General features: G+C 40.9%; 1 non-coding gene across 1 annotated transcript; it reads right to left on the bottom strand.

The window, feature by feature from the left end:
- Positions 1-5,891: 5,891 nt before the first annotated feature.
- Positions 5,892-5,964, bottom strand: TRNAR-UCU. The gene has a single exon. It is a non-coding gene; the product is annotated as a tRNA-Arg (tRNA).
- Positions 5,965-6,252: the final 288 nt, after the last annotated feature.

Below are 6,252 nucleotides of genomic sequence, written 5' to 3'. Positions count from 1 at the left end.
TGCGCTAATTCCATTCAATTCAATGACCTAAGGGAAATATGAGAGTTAATTTAAGCGTACCTAATTAACTTGGGGTGTTGAGGTTCATGATTCATTGAATAAGCAATTGGAGATTGTTTTGTATGCAAGTATGCCATGTGTGGAGAAAGACCTCCTAGCTAGCCCACTATCCACTTAATTCCATCAAATTCGTCCAAATCTGCCTAGTTTAATTTCTTGTTTTGTTTTGTTTATTTTCGTCCAAAACCAAATCCCCATTTGTTTTAGAGTGTCTAAATAGTTAGAATATGTTTTAGATTGTGTTTTTGAGTGTTTTGAGTCAAGATAGAACCAAATATCGTCCAATTTTGTGTTTAGAGTCAAATCTGCCCAGTTTGTGTTTTTTAGGCAGTTTTGAGTATTTTTAGCTTATTTTGAGTCTTGTGAACTTGTTTTGAGTCTTTTAAGTTGAGTTAAGTGTTTTAAAGATTAGTTTTATCTATTTGAGTCAGTTTAAAGTGTTAAGCAATCCCTCCTAATCCCCGGTTTAAGAACGATCCCTACTTACTTATATACTACAATTGTCAAAAAAGGGTTAATTTGTGTGTTAAGTTAATTTCCGCATCACTAGTCGAGGAATGGATTGACAGGGGGCTGGGCAATAATCTTTGGTAGACTACTTGGCCAAACACCTCTGTTACCCATGCAACGGTGGTGAGTTCAAACCACTACCTGATCATTATCCCCTGCGAACCAAGTTAGAGAAAAGGTAGAAAATGATAATCGAAGCTTGCTGGAACCGCCCATGCAATGGGGATGTGATTACCAGATGGCATAAAAGAATTAATGACTATAGATCTAGACTCACCTCATGGAGTAAAAGAAAGCTCAATCATCGAGCTAGAGATATTGAGGTTCTGATAGAACAACTTAGGGAACTCCAAATGAACTAGGGACCAAATGCGGAGAAAATTAAGAAAAAGACCATTGAGGTTGACAAGCTTCGAGAACAAAAGGAATGCTTTTGGCAACAGCGGTCTAGGGTAAAATGGCTCCGAGAGGGTGATGCCCACATAACGTTTTTCCATCAATTTACTTTGCAAAGACGGAGGAGGAATAAAGTGGTGAAGATGAAGAAAGATGACGGTGTTTGGGAGGAGAACTCAGGCCATGGGCATCAACTAGTTGATTACTACTTCATCAAGCTATTTACCTCGTCAGGTTAGAAGGATTGATGGCAGGCTTTGGAGTGCATCACCCCGGTAGTCACGAACGGAATGAACCATTCTCTGCTGCTGTCTCTCAGAAAAGGAAATTAAAAAGGTTGCACAAAAAATAGGAGGCCTCAAGGCCCTCGATCCGAATGGGTTCCAATGAGTTTTTTACCACTCTTTTTGGGACTGCATTGTTAAGGAAGTTAACGAGCTTGTCATGTTTTTGTCGAATGGTGAAACCTGCCCTCGACAGCTCAAAACAACTCACATAGTTTTAATCCCAAAAGTCCCAAACCCGGAATCTATCTCTCAATTCAGGCCTATTAGTTTATGTAATTGTTCTTATAAAGTATTATCCAAGGTTTTAACTAATAGACTGAAACCTTTACTTCCAAGCCTTATTTCTCCCATACAGAATGCGTTCGTGGGGGGACGACAAATCTAGGACAATATCAGGATTGTGCATGAGCTATTCCATTTCCTTAAGCTTAGGAAAACAAAACGCAAGTTTGAACTTGGCATCAAGCTTGATATGCACAAAGCCTACGACCATGTGGAATGAGACTTTTTGGATGGGGTGTGTGAGTTCTGTTAACTTTGTTGTCATCCTTAACGGGCAACCTGGTAATAAATTTGCTCCTTCAAGAGGATTAAGGCAAGGTGATCCAATATCCCCGTATCTATTTCTGATGGCTACTGATTTTTTGTCTAAGATGATAAGTTTCGTCACGGATTCCATGAAGCTGCAAGGGGTTCGGATGAGTGCTCAGGGCCTGCCTATTTCCCACATTTTCTTTGTTGACAATACCTTAATCATTTTGAAGGCAGACATGGTAAATTGTAGCAACTTGGCCCAACTACTTGAAACCTACTACTTGGCCTCCAGCTAGGCAGTGAATCTACAGAAAATCGTGCGTATTTTTTTAGTGCCAATACTCCTATGGCAGTTGCGGAGGAACTGGGGAATGTCTTAGGTATACCAATGGTGTCCGATCCGGGAACTTATCTGGGAATTCCTGCCATATGCAACCGCTCAAAATGTCGTGGGTTCGTTTATGTGAAAAGTCGTTTGATGGAAAAAATCTAGGGGTGGAAGCAGTGCACTCTTTCACAGGCTGGTAAAGACATGATGATAGAAGCCATTGCTTAAGTTATTCCAGCATACCTAATGAATTTATTTAAGTTCCTAGATATTATTTGTAATGAGTTGGACTCCTTGATTTTTGGGTTCTGGTAAGGGCAGTGAAATGGGTTTTAGAAATTTTAAATACTTCAATGATGCTTTCCTTGCCAAACAATGTTGGAGGTTGATCATGGAGCCCACTTCGTTATGGGCTTCGGTTCTTAAGGCCAGGTATTTCCCAAATATTTATTTTCTTGATGCTCAAAAGGGTAGCCGGGCATCTTCGGTTTGGACCAACTTATTAGTGGAAAGAGATTTACTGTTGAAAGGGGCTCACTGGCAAATCATAGATGGGCAGAAAGTGCGGCTCTTTGTTGACAAGTGGCTTTCATCCCTCCCGTTAGGCCATCATATTCCTAGTGGAAAGGTGTCGGTCACTAAGGATACTCAAGTGGCGACTTTTATTTGTCCAGCAACTCGAACATGGGATCTTAACTCACTTCAACCCTTCTTATCTATGGATGATCTCAGTGCTATTAATGATATACATATTGGAGATTCTTTGTGTAATGACAGATTTATTTGGTTGGAGACCAAGGATGGGCAGTACTCGGTGAAGACCAAGTAGAACTGAGAGCAAGCCCGAATCAGCCCCCCAGCGTTGCATCATCCCTCTTCATCCCGAGTTGTCCTAAGTCGAATTTGGAAGTTTATCTGGAAGCTTAAAACACTGGCAAAGATCAGAAGTTTCATGTGGAAAACCCTCCATCGGGCTCTTTCGACGATGGATGAACTATTCAAAAGGCATTCGGTCCCCAATTTGACTTGCCTGATATGCCACATCTAAGATGAATCGATCGAACACTTACTGTTATTATGCCCTTGGGTGGAACCAATTTGGTTTGGTGGAACTCTTAACCTCAAGATTGATAAGTGTGAGGTTTCGAGCTGGATGAAGTGGGTACTCTCTTTCTCAAATGTGCATGGCGGTCTTACCGGTGATAAAATGACCTTTTTCTTCGTATGTTGCTTTTACGTGCTGGCATATTTGGAAAGCTAGATGCAATGTTTTGTACAATAATAGTCAAATCAATCCCACATAGGTCATATATGCTATCTTCAACTCAACTGGAACTTTTTTTGAAGTTGTGAGAAAGAGCCCGGAGCTCCCAGAACATGGATCAGTGGCTGGTCGTGAGCCCAGATAGTCTACTCCTTCCACGATGTTCACAAAAATTAAGGTTAATGCTAGCTAGTTTGCGCCGGTGTGCTCTGATTTCGTGGGAATTATTCTACGAGATGCCAACGACTCTTTTGTTGCTACAATCAGGCATGCCATCAGGGCTTCATGTGTGGGTGATGCGGAAGCCGTGGTTATCCTTAAAGGCTATAAGTTTGGTTTAGCTTTAGGGCTTTGAAAGGTAATTGTGGAGTCTGATTCATATGAATCTTTCTGCTCTCTTTCGAAATCTCTTGAGATTGGCAGATGGGAGGCCTAGGCTTCCTTAGTGAAAGCTAAACGGTTATGGGAGTCTTTCCAAGACTGTCGCTAGTCTTGGATCCCAAGATCAGCCAACATGACGGCAGAATCGATGGCGTCGCAGTAGTGTGCAAAGATGTGCGATGTTTCATGGGTCAACAGACCCCCATCTTCACTGGTTTTTGTGCTTCAAAATGATGGGTTACCCTATCTTCCGTAATGTAATAGTGGCAGTAGAGGGGTGATGCAATAGCCTGGTTATGGCGTCTTCCATGTAACTCTCTCTGTTATCCGTAGTTTTTCTTATGCTTTGTTGTTTGCATGCCTCAGTGTAGGCTCTCTTTGTATTGGCTAGCATCTTTGCCTATGTAATGAATTCCCCAGTTTCCAAAAAAAAAAAAAAAAAAATTGAAAACGGGGACACAAGACCACTCTCCCAGACATAGAATGACATCACCAGCAAAACCCTAAGGTTTAGAAAAAACATAAGAGCATAGTAATGAGTTAATTAATATAAAGATTAATCTCAGTTTACTACTATGAAATTTCTTGGTTTTCAACATTTGGTATATGAAGTTTTTTTCGTCCCAGTCTGGTACCTAAAGTTATAATTCTGGGACACTTTCATACATTCGTTAAGTTTTCTGTTAGAACTTCTATTAACTGTGTTGCTCACGTGGACAATAACAAGATGCCACGTGTTAATATGGCCCCACTTGAATATTAAAAACTAAAAAAATTGAAATTAAAAATTAAAAAAGACCTATCCATCTCCTACCTCATCCCCGCACCCTCTGTTCCCTCTCCCTCCCTTCTCTCTTCTACAACTCGCACCTCTTCCCTCCCTTCTCTTTTTTGCAACCTGCACCACCCTCTATTCTCTCCTCTGCAACATGTACCCACCCTCCTCGCACACCCAACCTAACAAAATCCCACCCAAAGGAATTCTAATTCAACAAGAAACCCATCCAATTTCTGAATTTTTTCAAAAACCCAGTTGACCCAAATCCCTAATTTGGATAAATTCCCAAATCCTAATCGATTCTTGAGCATTCCTAGCCCCTGCCGTCACCCCATTGGACTCCGACAACGGCATGTGGTTGCTCCCTTGCTTCAATTCTTCTTTGTCCTTGAGTGGCTAGTGAACCATAGACTCTAGATCAAATTTTGAATTTGTGTTCCTCAAATTTTGGGGATTAGGGTTTTTGCAAAAGGTGGAAGTGAAAAGGATGGAGGAGAGAGAAGGGAAGGAATGTGAAGAGGGTGGAGGTGGGTCAGGTATAGAGCGTTGGTGGGTGAAGAGGAAAGAAGGGAGGGAGCGGGGGTGAGGTGAGGTAAGAAAGGTGGGTGTGGGTTGTAGAGGAGATGAGGGAGGGTGGTGAAGGTTGCAAAGGAGAGAAGGGAGAGTGCGGGTTGCAGAGGGAAGAAACGAGGGAGGGGTTGGGGGGGAGGTAGAAGACAGGTGGGTATTCTTTTTTTTTTTTTTTTTTTTTTTATGTTTTTGTATTTTTTAATATTCAAGGGCCCATATTGACACATAGCGCCCAGTTATTGTCTACGTATACATCACGCCATTAGTTAACAAAAGTTTTAACGGAAAACTTAACAGATATATGAGTGTCCTAGAATTATAATTTTAGGTACCAAACTGGGATGAAAAAAACTTCATATACCAAATGTTGAAAAGCAAGAAACTTCACGGTAGTAAACTCAGATTAACCCTTAATATAATTATATATGAGCCAAAAGTCACTGCCCCTCAAAACCAGCATTGTATAAGAGTAAAAAACAACTTCCTCATCATGACCATCGGCATGGAGAGGGACGGTGACGTGAAGCCCATGTGTCAAAAACAAATGCGACGGGTCGTGAGTAATTGTTGGCCAAACCTATAGTCGTATGCGCTGCTCGTCTCGTGACCTAGTTCCGCTGTACGGAGTGGAACATGGAAGCAGGGTGACTGATGGGGAAGGTTCTCCACGCAGTCTACGGCAGTCAACGTACTTTGCAAAACACATTATGCAGAGAGAGACATGAAAGCAAAAGGGAAGCATAAGAAAATGTAGCGAAAAAAAAAAAAAAAAAGATAATGCCGCACGCCCAGTGGGACTCGAACCCACAATCGCTTGATTAGAAGTCAAGCGCCTTATCCATTAGGCCATGGGCGCTTGTTGTTAGATGCAGTATAAATTGTTTATTTAATTTATATCGTACACTAGCTTATTGGTTTATGTAAAACTAAATGTGTACTTTGCTTTCTGATATTATTAGAGCACTGTTATTTCTAATATAAAAAGTTGGAGTACACAATTAGATTTTTGAAGTTTTAATAACTTCTTCTTCTTCTTTTTTTTTTTTTTTTTGGTACAAGTTGTCTTTTACATTAAGACCATCTCCAACCCATAAGATAAAGCTTAAAATATAAACTTTAAAACCCCTCCAAACCATCTCCAACT

This window comes from the organism of the source record quoted next, unplaced genomic scaffold (assembly GCF_019419815.1).
Source record: "Pyrus x bretschneideri cultivar Hongxiangsu unplaced genomic scaffold, Pyrus_bretschneideri_v1 Contig26, whole genome shotgun sequence".
Lineage (NCBI taxonomy): Eukaryota > Viridiplantae > Streptophyta > Magnoliopsida > Rosales > Rosaceae > Pyrus > Pyrus x bretschneideri.
The sequence above is the reverse complement of the archived record's forward strand: the minus strand, read 5'-3'. Positions and strand labels throughout refer to the sequence as shown.